This window comes from Ischnura elegans, chromosome 6 (genome assembly GCF_921293095.1).
Source record: "Ischnura elegans chromosome 6, ioIscEleg1.1, whole genome shotgun sequence".
NCBI lineage: Eukaryota > Metazoa > Arthropoda > Insecta > Odonata > Coenagrionidae > Ischnura > Ischnura elegans.
Window position 1 is genome coordinate 2,148,691 of NC_060251.1, and position 18,919 is coordinate 2,167,609.

The 18,919-nt window shown below is 39.9% G+C and overlaps 1 protein-coding gene across 1 annotated transcript in view; it reads left to right on the top strand.

Annotated features, from left to right (window-relative positions):
* The first annotated feature begins 409 nt into the window (after nt 1–409).
* LOC124160236 (zinc finger protein 628-like) overlaps nt 410–18,919 on the top strand; it is a 170,513-nt gene continuing 152,003 nt past the window's right edge. The window contains exon 1 of the mRNA XM_046536049.1: nt 410–1,926. The gene's annotated coding sequence lies outside the window, so the exon portion shown is untranslated. The remainder of the gene's footprint in view (nt 1,927–18,919) is intronic.

Genomic DNA, 18,919 nt, shown 5'->3' on the forward strand with positions numbered 1-18,919 from the left:
TTTTGGCCGCACAACTGTCAAAGCAGTCATCAGGAACGCTCTTTGTCGTCTCCACCCCAAGAGACATTTTTACTCACCGATCAGCTGATAGCGAAGCACCCCTAACACAGCCCGGAATGCATTCCTGGTGATCATTCTCCCCTCCTAGGCAGAGCTTGCCCTCGGAAGAGAGACGCAGTTGGCCGGGATCAATGGCTGGCCGAGGCAAGGGAAAGTTCTTACGCTCGTCCTCTAGCGCGCGCCTTTGGGGGAGACCTTGGCCCTGGGAAGGCGTTGACGCCCGGGCGGCCGTTATGGGAACTTTTGAGATGGAACTGTTGCGTGGCGAGGCGAGTGTTGTTTTGGTGCGTGCGTGTGTGGATGATGATGCCATTAGCTCATGAGGAGAGAGGAAGGATCTCCGGGGTCCTTCAGTCGGGTTCTCAACCCCGGAACGGCTATGCCGTCTTAGTCACGTCCACATCTCCTCTCTTGTTAGCTAGAACGCTTCGTTTCTCGTGCGTCGCATGTCCCGTGGGGCGTTTCATTCGTGTGTTAGACGTACCACACCGGCTGTGCATCGCCGTGGTTCCATTTCCCCCAGCCGAAATCTCCCGCTCATCAGTGATCCCCTCTCCCCCAGTGTGGACTGTGGTCATCGGCGATTCCGGAAACAATCGCGAATCGGCTGCGTGCGATCGGTTCTCGCGAAGTTTCAACGAATCGCGTCAATTACCGAATCCGGTGTACCTCCACTCGTTCACTTCAGGGATATACCTAGGGGAAGTGTCCTTCTCTACTGTCTACAATCCTCAATCCAAAATGAAGCGGCGCAAATTCATTAGGTACCAAATGGTGGTGGGATGAACTGTGTTTTTTATTTCCCGTCCGTTCATTTGAGGAGACTGATGTATCCGTGTCAGCTGACCGATTCATCTCTCGCGACTCGTTCGTTTGCTCCGTGTCGATTGAGGGCGGACGGGTTTCGTGAAAGAATTTGATTCGCATAGCTTTCCAATTTTGCTATCGATAAGTTCCAGATATTTTCAACGAAATTATACTCGAGATATTATACTGTGGAATTGTGATAGGGTTTGCGCAGCTGATTTTCAAATGACGATGTGTAGAAGATCGAGGTAGATCTGAGATTTATATCAATTTGTCAAACCTGTTCGTAGCAATCAGTCACATTTTTATCAATTAATAATATCATCAAGCAGGTAAGCATCGGACTATTTAACAATGATTTAATACTAAAACGATTCGTGAACATTTAGGCCTGAGATTTAGTTGTCTTTAGAACGGTGGAAGGTACATTAAACGATGGTACATTTATGAGAGTCTTATTAAAGGCTTTCTACTTATAAGATTCGATCATGATTTCCTCTTAGATTCGATACGAGGACAGTTATTCTGAATATTCTACCAATATTGTTTCACTTTAATGGGCTACAAGCTCGGACATTCGCGATAAACCGGATCATGCCCACTAGTTTGCTTAGTCTCAAACGCTCCATTACAGCGATTGACACGATTTCGATCCATTCAAGACGGAATGTGAATATGAACCGATCTTTCTCAACCCCTAGATTAGAAGTTAGAACAATTTTCTCGGAACGTTACACTCTTTGACAAAGCGGATTAGCTGATGACCCATAAATTTTCGAGGGCTCAGTCTGATAGTATTAAATGAGGAAGTATAGAGATAAGTATTGAGCTCAGTTCGATCAGTACAGCATCCAAATATCAACCAATAACTTTTCATCCCTTAGATTACACCCGCGATGCGCGAAACCTCTTCAACTGATTGCGAAGAAAGTGCGAACGTCGAGAGGAGTGAGCGAAGGGGTCCTGAGGAAACGCATCAGAGGAAGGAAAAACCAAGTGTAGGATGAAGGGAAGAGAGATAAATACGTCTGCCGGAGGATCCTGTCGCCCTTTGTGAAGGTCAGTGGTCGCCGCCGAGCAAGATATAAAATACAAACATTTACCACTTATTTTTTCGATTTGCGATATTTTTGTTTTACGACCATCTCGTCGAGGAGTGCATCAAGTGGAGGAGGAGGCTTTTTATGTTTGTCGAGTGCAGTGCTAAAAATGTTAACGTCATGCGTGCTGTTTTTTTTTCTGTGTATTTTTCGTGAGTGCGTGGCTGGGGTGTGTTTGTACCGCTTTCGTAAAGGATGTCTGCAGGAGTGATGGCAAAGGAAGAATTTTAAGAGAACGCGTCGCTCCCGCCAGACTGGTCTTTTTTTCATTTCGAATTGCTTGTTTCATTTCTCCGTCATTAGCTCGAAGTTTTCACGGTTGGTAGTGTATGGCAGAGCTTCGTAATTAAATTTTTGTGCGTCAAACGTGAAAGATTACCATGGTAATTTTCTTTGTATAACTATTCGCGGCTGAGATGTGGTCAAGTGACGATTGAGGTGCGCTTTCAGCCATTCAGTGCTTCAATTCGAAGAGTGTTTCCGATGCATGAAGTCAAATCTCACATCAGGCTATATCGCAGGAGAGAGTTTTATTCATTTCCCTGTGCTGACTCGCTACACAAGCATTTTTCATGCTGGTTTCACCCGCAATACGAACTCCAAGTCCTTTGGTAAGTAGTCAAACTCTACCAACTACAAAACTCTTATTCTTGATGCTTGTAACCTGAAATATTTTAAGTTGATGGCCTATTTTTTTAATCTCAACGCTAAGAAATAAGTCAAAATACGATGGTTATGTGTCAGTAAAAAAGATTTAAGTCTGGTTTACATAGCTATAAATCATCGGTAAGGAGCAAAAAAATCAATAAGGAGAGAATGATATACTCCACATACCCCAAGATTTTGTAGCTGAGTCCCACATCAACACATAGCCCCACAGAAATCCTAATTAACAGCAACTCGTGTCTTAGCCTAAGCCTATCACCCAGACCTATAAGTGAAATATCCCACCAATCAAAGTGCAGTTCGTGTATCAATCGAGAATCGATAGGCATTAGAGATCTATGAATAAGTCATAAGGCTATAAGTGATTGAACGAACTACGGCCGTTGAACGGTTTAAAGAAATAAATTCCCCAATGCCGTACTAATCATGCGTGAGTCATAAGGCTGTCGATAGATATTATTATTTTACTTGCTTCCGGCGACTTCAAATAGATATTTGATCTTATTTCAAGTAATGACCTTTCAAAGATGAGTTATGCCACTTAAAGCCGTTGTGAACCACAAGCCGTACTTCTCATTTTTTAAATCTATTGCAACTCCAACTGAACGGGGCTTAAAGTCCGTCGTATAGAAAGTAATAGCAGCAACTCAATCGTACGGAGCACACGCAGCGTGGTATTCCAGCGCCATGCGTCAATGCCGGCGTTTATGGAAAATATCGCATCGGATCAAAAAAAAAAAAAGGTGAAAATCAGAGCAAAAATTAGCGTGAAGGGATTGGGTCGATGTTGCAAAAACATTACAGTGAAAATTAGGAACGCGCGCTGCCGCATTCAATTTTTTACTTGCGCTACGCGACCTTTTTTGTTATTTCTATTTCGTGAATCATGGAAAAGGAATGAGTAATATAATGGATAGCAAATGGAATTTTGAAGCTAACTCCGGAAAAGAAATGGATGCGGTTAAGATACTAAACTTCGACGTCATTCGTGAGGCAGTTTTCTGTTATGGTTGGTCGATTTTGGCTAAATTTTTCGTTAATCCTTATTTTGGATGAGTTGATATTTTTTGTAGGAATGCGATGTGTCGCGCGGGAGTGACTCGTCCTCTCTTAAGGCCTGTTTACACGGTACATTAAAGCGTACAAGTTAATGTGCGATTGCGTGAATGATTTTGGTGGAACGGAACATGTACGAATGCATGAACCAAATTCGAACAGGTTCTATTTTCTGTTCATGCATTCGCACGAGTTGGGCGGTTACACGGTGCATTTTGGCGTTCATTCTCGCGTCTATACATTTAGACATTAACCTATACGTGTTAATGTATGGTGTAACCAGGACTTTACACTGTTTAACGGGACACCACACACACACATACATATATGAGCCGGCGAAGAGTTTTCTTTGAGAGGAACGCAGTTGAGTTCGGGGAGAGGGAGACGGAGGAGGCAGCCGGCCAGGGCCCGGGAGGCCGTTTTCCAAAAGGTGTGTACGTGATGAGCGGCACGCTCCCGTGGAAATCGTATGGCAAATCGTATAGAGAGTGGAGGAGGACCCCCTCCCTCACCCCTCTGCCCGCTCATCCCCCTTCTCCGGGTGGAAGGAGGGGAGGGAACGGAGGATTGGGATACCTGTCTCAACTGGACGACATGGCCCACCGATTCAATTCACGAAGATGGTAAATAAGTCCGCGGAAAGAAGTGCTTGACACCGCAAGAGCTAACGTAAGTTCACGACCACATCAGTGTCAACGGAAGTGCTGACCGGATAAGGGTAGACGATATCCATGGAGGTAGCGATTGTTCTAGGTTGAATCCGTTCCTATGGCTACATACTGCGACATTCTTTACCGTGAAACATTAACGGTTCTTTACCAATAGAAATCAACAGTATAACAGGAGTGATTGAACATAGCATTCCTCACATTGCTGACGGCAAATAGGCACAATGACGTGTTCCATACTCGTACAAAACTTGTCCTCAGGAATCAATAAAAACATTAATATGTTATAATTATTGCGTAGACTGAGAGGTTAGCGGAAAGAAATAAGGGAAGGGGCCATCTACCGATAACTCTAACGCCTTGATAATCCATGTCCATGTGGCCGATCGCAGGGGCGGTCTGGCCGGGTCGGCTGGTCGGCAATCTCCGAGGGCCCCGAGCTTCAGGGCCCCCCACAACGCTCAAGCCTCTCTTGAAGACTATATGAAAGGTATCATGAAAAAGACTCAGGTTACTTGTGCCAAATTTGTTCTATTAAATTCTATGTTTTCACTAGTTGATTTACACTGCACGCATGCTCGATGTAAAAACATTATATAAATAATAAATAAAAGTGCCAGAAGATAAAACAGAACCTGATGCTTTTTATGCTAGGGCTATTTGAAAAGGTTATTTATAGAGTTTTTAGATTTCAGCGCAGTTTCAAGGAAACAAACAAAATAAGCGATAATTTGACCGTAATTCATAATTAAATTGTATACGCTGTGGAATTCTCAAATTTCATCGTGTTTTTTCTTACGAAATTGCTATTTTTTTACTAAATGTAATATACTTTTTAAGAGCCAGAATAGCATTGTAATCCATTTCATGCAATTTCCTAAAAATTTTGGGGGGAAGGACTCTCGGATTCCCCCGTAAGGGCGGCGGCCTCATCCGAGGGCCCCCAATCATCCCAGACCGCCCCTGGCCGATCGACACTCGGGATGATGGTCAATAATGGAATAATTCCATGGAAAGAAATGGTCGACACCACAAGAGCTAACTTATGGTATGTATACCGTAAGTTGGCGCAAGGGGCCCGCGAAGCAGGTACCTGAGCCGTTCGCCCCTCCCTTTCCTCCCCCCCCCCCCTCTTATAGAATTATTAACTTTTTTTACTTTCTCCTTAGGTAAGCTATGGAAAATATCGATGGAGGTAACTGGTTGCCATCGTTTTAGGTCAAACAAGTATTACTTCTCTATAAAAATACCATGAAGATACCTAGTCAAGCCATAATGGCATCAAAATGTAGGTATTTAGTCATAAATATGTGAACGGAAATGGAAAAGTGTGTATAAATAATGGAAAATATCCATGGAGGTAACTGGTTGCCATTGTTCTAGATTGAATCAGGTCCGCTCTATCGCTCCTCTGCGGCAGTGTCGCAGAGGAGCGATAGAGCGGCAAAAACGCAAACCATTAATTAAATAATGGGAGTCAACAGTATAACTAGAGCGATTGCTCAGACTGAGGGATAGGCGGAAACAAATAATGGATGGCGGTACCCACCGATACCTCTAAGCCAGGTAAACTAAGTTTAGGGCCATATTGCTATCAAATCAACGGTTCGAGAGTTCACTCATGAAATGGTGATAAGATATGATAAAAAATAAACTTTGCCACTATCTTCACAGAAATCACTAAAAACTCTACCTTTCTCTCTTTAGATCATCACAAAATTCTGTTACCCCTCGATAACTACCTGGAAATGTCGAAAACGGTAAAGTTTTTTCATGAAAACTTTGCGGAATATAACAAAGTTTAATCTTGATACATTCACACCACTATCGCTTATCTACGGCGCTGCTGACCGGAAGTCGACAAGGGTAAATTATGGAAACTATCCAAAGAGACAACTGGTTACTATTGTTCGAGGTGAAGTCAGTATCGCTTCTTTACGAAGCACTCGTCCGTTAATCTCTAATAATTGAAATAAACAGCTGACGTAATTACTCTGACTGAGAGGTAGGGAGTAATGAAGGCGGGGTGGAAGGAATACAACCCACGAAAAACCTGTCTTACCGGGACAGCATGTTCGACCGAAGTACGATACGATGGCAAATAATGGAATAACCTCATGGACGGGTAGTGCTTGGCTACAAGAGCTAACTTCGTTTAGGCCACATAATAGGGTGGTTTCCTATTATTTTTTATTGCCTAAATCGAAATATTGGAGTACGTACTCCTGGAGTACGCATTTTACGCTTTTAGATTTTTAAATGACGATATCTATTTTTCGCGATTAAATGAAAAGTGAAAATTTTCAAGCGCGCGAAAACGCGACGGCTAAGTATGAATGCTGGGAAAACCCCGCGTGACGTCACTCTGGTTCCCGCTGTCGCCGTGTGAGGTGACCTTCGGTCGAGGGTATGTGCGCCGCTTCGATGCAGGCTGCTAGCAGGTAGCAGAGTACCCTGTTACCAGGTAGCGCTTGGCTTAAATAAATATTATTAATGCCTTATCAAACGAAGGAAACTTTCCGACCATAGGCAATTTTAATAGGTGATTATTAACTGATGCCTCCCTGAGCTCTGTGCCTCATGCATGCATGCATTGGTAATCTCAGACGATGTAAAACTCCTATCTACTCGTATAGAAACTAGGTCCCTGTGATGTCACGTGGAGTGGCATCGCATGGGCGCCAATCTAGCCTTTTTCAAATGCGGTCAAAATTGACCATTGCCATTCGTCTAAACTGGGATTTGTAAAACCAAATAATTTGTATATCATGAATAAACTAATGTTGGGTAACAAATCGCAATCAATGCCTTTCGTTTTCTTTGATGAAGGAAACTACCCTATTTTTGCTAATCTACGGCACTACTGGCCAGAGGCTGGAAAGGATTTTTAAATAATGGAAAATATTTATTTAAGTAACTGGTCACCATTGTTATAGATCGAACGAGATTTGATTCTCTTGAGAAATGCGACCAAGCATCCTAGCCGAGCAATAATTTTATCACAATTTAGGTATTTGGTCATGAGTTAGTGTACGAGGCTGCGTTGTCAAGATTTGGCGAATGCCGATGCGCCAGTTCTCTGGTTTTTATTTCTTATTTAATTTCAGAGTAGGCCGATAGAGGTGCTCTCATCCCCAGATCGCCCAGTCTAATTTCGTGGCATATCACTGATAACAAACTGAAACGATAATTTCCACCAATGACTTATAACTGACCATAAGAATTTGCTGATACATTTTAATATGAGAGATTTTCCTCAGCCATCAAACTGAGTTAATAATGCTACATTTGCGATACAAGCAGGTATACTCAGCCTGCTTTGAAATTACCATTTAAAATTTTCAGGGTCTTTCCCGTTAGAGATGATCGTTACGTAAGAGCTTGAATAAAATGGCATAGATTCTTAGCAAGAGCGATGAGGAAAGACTGGAGGCGTTCGGGATGCAGATATGGAGAAGAGTGCAGAAGGTGAAGTGGACGGACAAGAGGAGAAACGAAGAAGTGCTGGATATGGTGGGTGAGGAGAGGCAGCTTCCTGTGTAGATACGGAGGAAAGAGAAAGCATGGATGAAGCGAGTACTTAGAGGGTAAGGGATGTTGGAAACGGTGATATAGGGTAGAATGTTAGGTGAACGAGGGAGAGGAAGGAAGAGAATAGATTTTTTGATAAAATGAGAAGTAGTAGGCCTTTCCGTTAATGGAAGAGGGACGAGTTCATGAAGGGGGAGATATTGCCGGAGTACTTCATACATACTCCATTTAAACCTACCTTAATCGGTAGAATATGTTAATAATGAGGTCCATTAAGTATATCCTAATAATTTCAAGACCAAATTTTAAGTTTTCTACGAGAATTGCGTCGTAAAGGAAAGATAAAAACTTGAATTCAATCGGGAGCGTTGCTCATTCTGAAAAATAATTATATCTTCACAAATTAGTATTAGTTTCTTATTACTTATATGCATATCATTTTTGGCAGCTTCATTTGTGCAGAATGTTTCCTCAGGTTAAAACTTTTATTTATGTGCAAAATTCATATAGTTACCACGTCCTAAACATTTAGTCTTGAAAGAAAGTGGATCAATAACTGCACCCTGTATGTATAAAAAAATTATTTTCGAAATTTCTCTTATCATATTCGTAATTTCCTATCACCATCACTATTTTTGATATGAATCCACGATGCGTATTCACTGAAGTAAACATGGAAACGTTATTCGGATTCAGTAAGTACATTGGTGCAAAGAGATCCCTACCAGTTCTCTACACGATGAAATGTATTCGCAGTTTTACGGGTATCCCTAACCACTAAATAAATATTCCTCGACCCACGAACTCGACTTAGTGCCTACCCGGTTTGCTACCATATAAGAACGCTCATGGTATAATACAAAGACGGATTAATTAATTTAAAATACTCAAACAAGTGTCTGAAGTTTTCTTCATACAATTGGTAAAACACACACACAATTATTTTCATCTTAAGAGCACAAATAATGCGCATGTTGACGAGCATAATGCTGAGGAAATACAAAATCACAATTTGAATCTTTAAAAAACTGTCGAAGAAATGTTAGCAAATTAGACGCAAATATTTGTGATATTACGATCCTTATTTTTAAATAGATCCGAATTCCGGTATCGCCGTTTAGCGTCTTCATGATAAGCGTCTCAGAATTGAAGGAAAATCTCAATAAGAGGTGTCCCTCTCCTTAAGAGTAATCGCGATCAATGAGACTTAACTATCGCGTTGACGGAACTGAACCCCAATCGAGACGTTGAGCTTTTTCATTTTTTTCGTGTTGAATACTCCAGGTCGGAATCGGCAACGGCAACCTCCTGCCGACTTAAAGCCTCCTCGCAATCTAAGTAGCTCCTTATTAGTTGTTAATAATTCCATATCACTTTTGATGAGTCCTTCTTTATTCATATCAAAATTTTACTGCCACACAGATACAAGTCCATTTTCTATCCTTCTCAAATATTTTGAATATGAGGTTGTTAGATACTCTTTAATTGCCCGATTTATTCCGATAAAATGCGTGGTACTTCAACGCGTAGAAAAATCTTTTCTATTGTTATAATTGCTACACTGAAAGACAATTTAATTAATCAAATTATCAAATACACACTTACAACACATCGATTTTAATAAATAAATAAAAAGGGTTATATGGTTTTTAACTTGATTCCCTATTAGAGTGTGAAGAAATAATTTTGGAGCTGTGGCGCTGATGGCAAAGATGTACGTCAATATCTCTTGGCCAACAAGCGAGGCAAATTCATTGCGTTCACAGTGAATCAATCATTTTTCTTCATTACAACAAGACTTAAAATATGGAAAATTGGCAAAGTCGAGTTTTGGATGCAAAAGTGGGGATACAGTGCGTCCATTACTAGCAATCATATCTATAAAGTTCTACATTATAGGTATTCGCCATATTGTCCTCTCCAACGGTTCATACTTACAAGTCCAATTTATGTCGTTTCAAAAGCTTAATTTGCTCTACCTTTCACTTCCTTACGTGTTTGAACGCCACTTTCTCCGTCACCATTTTCTTCGAATTGCGCTTCGAGAAGGTTCCACTAAGAAGCGAACCAAATGTCATTTCCGTGAAAATTTCGAAATATAGATACTCTTTTCGAGCTCAAAAAATTGTCGTATAAAAATATTTAGCTTTCCATGCCAAGTGTTTTCGGAAGGGCCATTAAATGTCTCACATAACAACTGTCCGTGGTTCAACTACCGGTCCAGGGAAATTCATCTCATTAAAATTGTTGTTTATCAACAGTACCACATTCGCCGCGTGCGATGTTAGGCTAAAAGTCGCATTATCTCCGCATTTTACATCCATCTCGTTTTTCGGGATCCGAATTAGAACCTTTTTACGAAATCCTCTTGAAATAGCCCTCCTCATAGATCCTGCGTGCCAGTTCGATAAACCTTATCTTACCATCCTCACCCAGATTCTTCAGGAGTTCACGGGACGGGATCCACCTCCACCGTTTTCTTATCACCGGCCTCATATCACGAAGATATCCCTCGATTCCCGCGTCGCTGGCACAAGATTATCATCCTCTACTGCACTTTCCTCCTCTATTTCCAATCTTCCTGGCCTCTCCTTGTAGTCATGTATATCCTCCATCTAGCCTTCCCCACCCTCTCGCTTTCCGACGCAGTCGATTTTTTACTATAAAGTTTATTTATATAATAAATACGGCCGCGTTTGTTTTTTATTTGTTCGCTAGGTAGTTCTCGTTTAAAACACTGCTACCCCTTTGGCATTTTTGGAGCGCAAAGAAAACTCTTGTTAACTGTCAATAGTATGTCAAAAATTACGCACGTTCTATAAAAAATATGTAAATATTGAAATACAATTCACACATTTAAAAGACAAGGAAAATGTTGACTAAAGTCAGCAATAACATACATTGAAAATATAAAAGGCTATTGCGGAAGTTCTGACAGAGTAATAGATCACTAAAATGACCGGTCCAGCGGGAGTAATGCACCCTATAGAGCGTTCCACATTTAGTTGACAGTATGGGCTCTTATGGAGAATCGTTTCCCATGTTAATCTCCATAAGACCAGGAGCGCGGTGTTGTCAATAACATGGCGAAAATTAATGTTGCGTTATGCACTGATTAAAAATTGCATTCTAATGTAGAAAGAGATGCTGCATTCATTGAAGTTAATAGTTTTTCGATAAAAATTAGAACAAAAGCTATAAAAAACATTTCCTTAAATTTCCGTCAGAAACGTGTATTTTTTTACTTTATCTTCTTCTCGCAGTTTCTGCCTGACCGTTGTCTGTATTGGCTTGAATCTTTTGCACTTACCTCATACGTCCTTTCGCCCTCATCTGTTTCCATCCACTTCATTCTCTCCTTCTTTTCTTTTGTCATTTTCTCCGTTACCAACGGCTTGGTTTATTTATTCTTCAACAGTCAATATTGCCAATTAACTTCTCAACCACTTCGACTATTCCAGTTTTAATATTAAATCTCCCAATGTATTTTAAGATGCTATTTTCCACTAGTTCATGATATTTTCCCTCCATAGTCCCCTTCAGAGCTTCTACATTCTATTTCCTTGCTCCTCTAATTTTCATTAGTCTTTTTATCCTTACGTTGCATTTCATAAGCATTTGTGTCTATCTCCGTATCCGGTCGTGGTCTCATTGTCAATCCGCATCCTCCGCAAGGAAGCTGCGTGAATCCCTAAACCTCTGTCCTACCATGGTGTAGTCTATCTGATATCTCCCCAAATTCCCTGGAAATGTGTACCTTAGCCTTTTTAATGACGAACCCTGACCTGTATGAATTTCTAAATGCGTGCCAAAAATTTTTCGTTATATAATATTTCCAGAAGCGCTTCAATTACTACATTTTAATAACTTTTTCTGCTGTTTTTTTTTATTTTAAGGAAACATTTTAATATGTATCACATATGAAGCATTATCGTTATAGACAAATTTCACCTTAAGTAGATATGTATTACAGATTTTGAAATTTTCCACAAAAGGTTTTCATTTCACATGCTCATTGAAAACTTCTCATTGGCGCCCGTAGCTTTAATACTACTTACATACATATCACTTGAGTAAATCCTCTTACTCGTTTCTCGTAAGGGGAGCTGACTTCCTTCAACATAATTGGAAGCTGATCCCCTTTGACACTTACCTACTGACTGCTTCGAGAACCACATAGCATCGTAAAACGACTGGGTGTTTACTATAATATCTGATACAATATGCGTTAGGGAGGAAGAATCATGCCCTTCAGAAATAACCGCCAATGAATTTAATGGAAAATATGTGATACAAAATGCAGTGAAGGGTTAAACCACGCGTTTGTGACGGTGGTGGATGCAGATGGGGGGCCGCCCCCATTGCCGAACATTGTAGAACCACAATAAGGTAGTTTCCTTCATCAAAGAAAACGAAAGGCATTGATTGCGATTCGTTACCCAACTTTAGTGTATTCATAATATACAAATTATTTGGTTTTAGAAATACCGGTTTAGACGAATGGCAAGGGTCCATTTTATCCTCATTTGAAAAAGGACAGATTGGCGTCCATGCGATGCCACTCCACGTGACGTCACAGGGACCTAGTTTCTACACGAGTAGATAGGAGTTTTACATCGTCTGAGATTACCAATGCATGCATGAGGCACAGACTTCAGGGAAACATCTCTTAATAAACACCTGTTAAAACTGGCGAAGGTCGTTAAGTTTTCTTCGTTTGATAAGGTATTAATAATCTTTATTTAATCCAAGCGCTACCAGCTATCAGGGTACTCGGCTACCTGCTAGCATCCTGCGTAGTATCATCGCTCAAACCCTGGCCCCAAGGTCACCTCACTTGCGGTAGCGGGAACCTGAACGACGTCACACGGTGATTTCCCCGCATTCATACTTAGCCGTCGCGTTTTCGCGCGCTTGAAAATTTTCACTTTTCATTTAATCGCGAAAAATAGATATCGTCATTTAAAAATCTAAAAGCGTGAAATTCGTACTCAAGGAGTAATAATCTTTCGATTTAGGCAATAAAAAAATAATAGGAAACCTTCCTATTGCAATTTTTATGTATCGTAAGATATTGTCTTATATATGTGTATAATGAGTTCAAATACAACTTTCTTCAACCTCGCAACGTGGCTTGATTAATTTTTCATTACGATAAAAGTAAAGGTAGCTCAACATATCCTTCGCGCCCCCCTTGAGTTTTTTTCTGTATCCGCTACCGGTTTGTGACGAATAACTTGTTTCTTCTGCAAAATTCACCTTCTCCCTGTCGTTCCGTATCCCCACTCCAAATTCACCTATTCCGCTTGCATCCCTCTCTTCTCCGACTGAGGCGTTCCAGCCCCCCATCAAACCATGTACAACACGATAAAAAGTAACAATTATTTATTGCTATATTTCCTGGATTCTCTCATTCATACGTAGGGATTTTACAAAGGTATTGAGCTAAAATACTAGAATTACTATAATAGAGTAATACTAGAATACTACAGGAGCGATAATCAGACGTTTATTCACCATTCGAAACTTCCTGGCTGTCCTCATAATACATTTTTTCCTTCTCCAAAGACTATAAAAATGACAGTGATTTTATCCTTGACTTTATATATGTTATATATATAAAGTCAAGGATATGTTATACTTGATTTTATTACGACAGCACCGGGGACGAAAATAGTCTCTTATGAAACGATGTAAAAATAACATGTGCTAAAAATGCCCAAAACTCGATGAGCTACTGAGAGTTTGACTTTCCGGAAAATCAAGCCGACATAGCTTGTGGTGAAATGGATTTTTTTATCAATCCTATCTTTGGAAGTATCTTCCGTCATCGCTCAGTACCCGTCTCGTTTCTCTTTCGCTAAAAAACATCGTGCAAAGCGGAATCCAACGCGCGGCCTTAATAACAGTGCACGCGACCACTTTGAAGAAACGCATAATTGCAGAGTGCATATTTAACGGCCTTTCGTGGGAGCGGTGTGACGAATTTAATGTCATTTTCTCTTTTATTTTTGAAACCCGAATTGAAAATTTTATCGCGTCTGCTCTTGGCAGGTTACCCTCAGCGAGCTGCATTCCCAGTAATAAATGGCCTTCCCTTTCATTGCCCCGTTGACCTTACTTCGAGAAGTCTGTGAGATTAAAATCACTTCTCGCTCCCCGAACTTTTTCTGAGCGTTTTTTTTTCGGCTGTGAGTACAGATTTTCAGTGGAGAGCAATTTGTTTTACTTCAATCTTTTTCTCATGAACAGGAATGCAGTTTTCATTTGCCAATTGAAAAAATAACATAATGCCAGGGAAGAGAAAACAAGGCCAAAATATTTCTATATTTTTTGTTAATCTATGGATGAAACAACTATTGCCCGTGTTTTAAAGAGTAAAGGGTTTGCAAAAGTTATAATTTTTGCCTTTTAAGGAGTGATTTTTTTGTTTCGTTGGGATCATTTTCTCCGTCATTAAAGTAAAAATTTCTTTTTTATTTGAACCAAAAGACTTGAGTGAAAAATTTAACCACAGCATTGGAGATTGATTATGTCTATCCTGTGTACATTCTAGTGAGTGGCTTCATTTTAAATGACTAACAACACATGTACGATTTTGATTCAATTTAAGGGAATATTTTTGCAACTGTATGGACTGAGTTCCCTTCTGGCCAACGTCTGAACTTTTTCAATCCGAGAAGGTTGCTTTACTGAAAACATTCCAAAAATATTGGGATAATAGTAGCTTTAAAATTAGGAATTGAATTCAGCAACCTTCTTTCTTGACAATAATATTCGAAGATAACTTAACGCCTTTATGATTCTAAAAAAAATAATTGGAGTGGTTTAATTCATCCAAACGTACCCTCGATTCGAAATCCTGCCATTATTTGAACGTGACGCCACTCAAGAACTTAGCGTAAAAATTAGGCCAGTAATGCTGCGAGAATATAAAATAAGGTTCATTTTTGATAAATATTGATTAAAATAATCCTAAGTACCATAAGACGGAAGAAATAACTGTACGATGTTGTATTAACTGAATATAGGGCTTGTGAATATGACAAATGCAACTTTTAGGAGATTTCTCAGTGTGGGTTCTTGAAGTGTACATGCAGTTAGAGCATATCAAAGTATCACCACATGGGAAAATTCTCGACCGATGACAATTAGCGGGCACTATTCGCTCAATAAAAATGTCGTCTACAGCGTAGTTTTAGCCACGGACAGGCTTCTAAGCGAAGTTGTATAAAAATAGTCCAATTGTCTCATATTTTTTGGTTAACATTCAGCGGTGCCAAAGCAAAATTGTTTACATTTTGGAAAAGAATATTAATCCCAAATTGTAGTATGAATTATTAGGCGAACTATTATTTAACAACGTTTCTAGTGCCGAGAGTGTTCACGATACCTATAGCCGTAATGATGAAAACGGTTTTTACGGTCGAAAATTAAATATCCCGTGGAAGTACAAAGTTCATATCAATAGTCATAAACATGCATGCCACCATCTATACCTCCCCTGATGTTTTTAACTTTATTTTTTTCAATTTTTTAATGTCTGTTCTAGAAATGTGCCATCGAGATAAGATAGCAAACTTTCCCAGCTTTCAAATGGGCTCTTGACTGCTCGTAGATGCACTAACATACCAAAGCAGTTGGTGATCACGTGATCATTGGCGCTGTAGTCTTTTCCGTCCGTTCAGTCACCACTCAGAAACCCCAGGGGTCAATGCCCTCGGAAAGAGAGTTCCCAATCCACCAAGTTGCCTAAATCTTGACTGAATCCCAATTTTGGACTCGTGCGTCATAATGGCTTCCGGAAATCGTCCCGAAAAAAAATTTGTGACCGATTCTTATTCGGGTAAATAAAATTTTATGGATAGAAGAGTGGTGGAAAATTAATACCAACCTTGTCGACTAATGCAAAAGTGGTCGTTGATAAATCAAAACTGTTATTTGGAATGACCGCTGTGAAATCAATCAGTTTATATTCTTTGGAAAAAAAATTAATGGTTTTCTAAGAGACATAAGTCTCTGCGCTGACTATTTTTGACGACTTAGTCATGTCTTCATGTCAAAAAATTTAAATTGAACTTTTTATTGCTCATTTGATTATATCTTAAGACCATGGCTTCGAAATAAAATTTTGTTATTACAGGTTCTAAAATGTTGGCCACCTGAAGATTAAAAGCGTTTTTGCTAAGAAATGGCTATTGAAATGAATATATGTGATTTGCAGTATTTTAATTTTAATTTTAGTGCATGTTCTGGAGAATATTCCGAAAGAGCATGGAATAAATCCACAAAGTGAATATAAACATTACATATTATATCTGTCTTTTATGAAATAATTGTGAAAAGCATACCTAAAGTCTCAGTACGGTTTTTTCCTTTAGGCCGGATAGAACCTAAAAAATGACAGCATCTGAAGCTAAAGTTTTGGTAGATTGGCCGTTTTTTTCCATAGCATTAACATTTTTTACCTTAAAATGGAAATAATAATGAAAATTTTAGGCAAAATTACGGAGATCTTTAACTTTTCTAAATACAGGGTGCTTTATTATATAATTTTGTTATGACACAAGAATAATTTTCTTCGAACTATCAATCGTTCCCTCTCAGCTCGGGTAATGGATATACGAATATGTAGTCTAGTTTATATTAATAGCCGCTAGATGTTAGTTGTCTTCTTTTTTGGTTGGTAATCGTCATAAGTTTGAAATAGCAGCTCCGCAGGAGAAATCGTTTTCCGTCCGAGTTTGCGAAGTGCAATACCGTGATTACAAAGCAAAGACGTTTCAGACTGGGGTACCAAATTGATCCTTCGAAAGGACGAAACATTTGCAGATGGTATCGGCAGTTTGTAGCTACAAGATGCACATGAAACGGAATGAGTCCTGGCCGCCCTCGTGTTTATGAAGAAAAGTTTGCTATTCTTCCCAGCGTAGACCTTCAAAATCAACTCGTCTTGCCAGTCAGGAGTTAGAACTGCATACAACAACACCCTGACACTTATTTCAGAGGATTTGTGTTAAATACAACGTTTTTGCACCACCACACCTTGAAGAGGTGAGGAACTGGATCTGTACTGCCGTGACATCAATCAAGAAGGGCATGCCTGCCAGAGCATAGGAGGAATTTGAGTATGAATGTAATATTGCCCATGTTGTTGATGGGGGACATATTGAACATCTTCATAATACCCCGCAAGCCGCCAAAAAGGCGTATGGCAGGGGGTGTTAGGACACCAGGCATTTGTACATAAAAAGTAAACGCTCCAACGAAATTACGAACGGCATTTATTTAAGTCCTTAATGGTTCGGGGGAAAAAGGAATTCCATGCCTTTCCGCTCGGCAACAGATCTCTCTTAATTTATCGCTTCTGTCGGACCTGGAAATATAGTGCGGCTCTAATTATATGTTCTCCGTGTCGCTCTTGAAGATATCCATTCTCAATTGTCCAAGCAATCTAAGCTTAGCGCGCAGCCTCCGAGTCTCCAGCGGGTCCCAGCCTAATTCGCTTAACGTCTCGGTAACGCCCGTAGCAGTTTTTGACGAACCGTGCAGCCTTCCTTTGTATTTTATTCAGTTCGCGGATTAAGTCTTTCTGTACCGGGCCTCATACGCTCGCTGCATATTCAAGGTCATATATGATCTACCTTTTCGGATTCTGTGCTAACAGCCATGGAGGAGGTTACGCCTGTCCAAGAAATCATTATATTGCTAACGACGATATGTTCAAGTATCTTGCCTATAATCGATGTTAACGAAATCGGCCGACAGTTCCCTAAGTCATGTCTGTTTCCCTTTTTGAATGTTGGTGTAACGCTTGCAATTTTCCAGTCTAGCGGTAACTTTCCTTCGTTAGTGACTTCTTGAATATGATCTGTGGAGCTAACTCCTGGAGGACACGCGTGGGTATTCCCTCCGGACCCGGAGATTTACTATTCTTTATCGATTGCAGTTGTTTAGTTATCCCATCGCGTTGTATAGAAATTTCTTCCATCGGTTCCTCAGTACATGGGATGTCTAAATGAAATTCTGTATCTTCAGTAGTGTATACACTTTCGAAGTGGGAATTTAACGTGTTAGCTTTGTCAATATTTTCGGTGACAATTTTACCATTTTTATCAAATAACGAATCTACGGTTGAAGATTTTTCTTGAAGCTTCTCGTATACGACCAAAAAGATTTCTGATTTTCCTTGAGTATTCCTTGAGATTTTCCTTCACCGAGTACTTTTTTCTTGAACTTTTTTAATACCGTTCGCATTGATTCCTTAGTTATTGAGCGTTGTGCAACATAACTTTCTTTTGCTTCGAGTTTCTTCGATTCATGACCTAACGTGATGTCCAATTTGTATGGTTTCCTCTGTTTCCTGAGGTCCCTTCTGGCATCGCTCTTTTACCAGCGTGGTTCTTTAATATCACTGTTCGGTTTTTTCGGAATAGATACGTTGATTCCTTGGCGCAGAATTTCTGAAAAGTGTTTCAATGTTACATCTATGCTTTTATCCTCTGTTTTAGCTACGAATTTTGTGTAGGAGTCGTTAAGCATCTCGCCAAATTTATTGAAGTTGCATTTATCAAATAAGAAAATATTGCGTTTTGGTTTTACGGCTGACACTACATCAAATTTTAACATTGCAAGGATTACTCTGTGATCGCTTATACCGTCGATAATATCCATTTGTTTTATCAACCTCTGTAACCTAAACTTTAGAGGTTTGTAAATATGAGCGTGAAGTTTCATATTCGTACGTCTTAAAGTATAAGAAATACATGCATTCGAAATACGAATATTCTTTCTGAAACACCCTACAATTAACGCCGTTCTCTTCTCAAAAGTGAAAAAGGCGTTCACGATAGATTAGCTAGCCATGCGGCTCATAAGAATCTATAGGAATTCATAGCAGAAGACTCTCACTCAACAGACTTTCACTCAACGGTCACCTTTAGCTCAATTTATAGCGCAATAAACTCACCAATTGCACAAACTCTTTCCTCTTTTTCCACGTTCACCCTACCCTTCCCTTCAGCAGTGCAA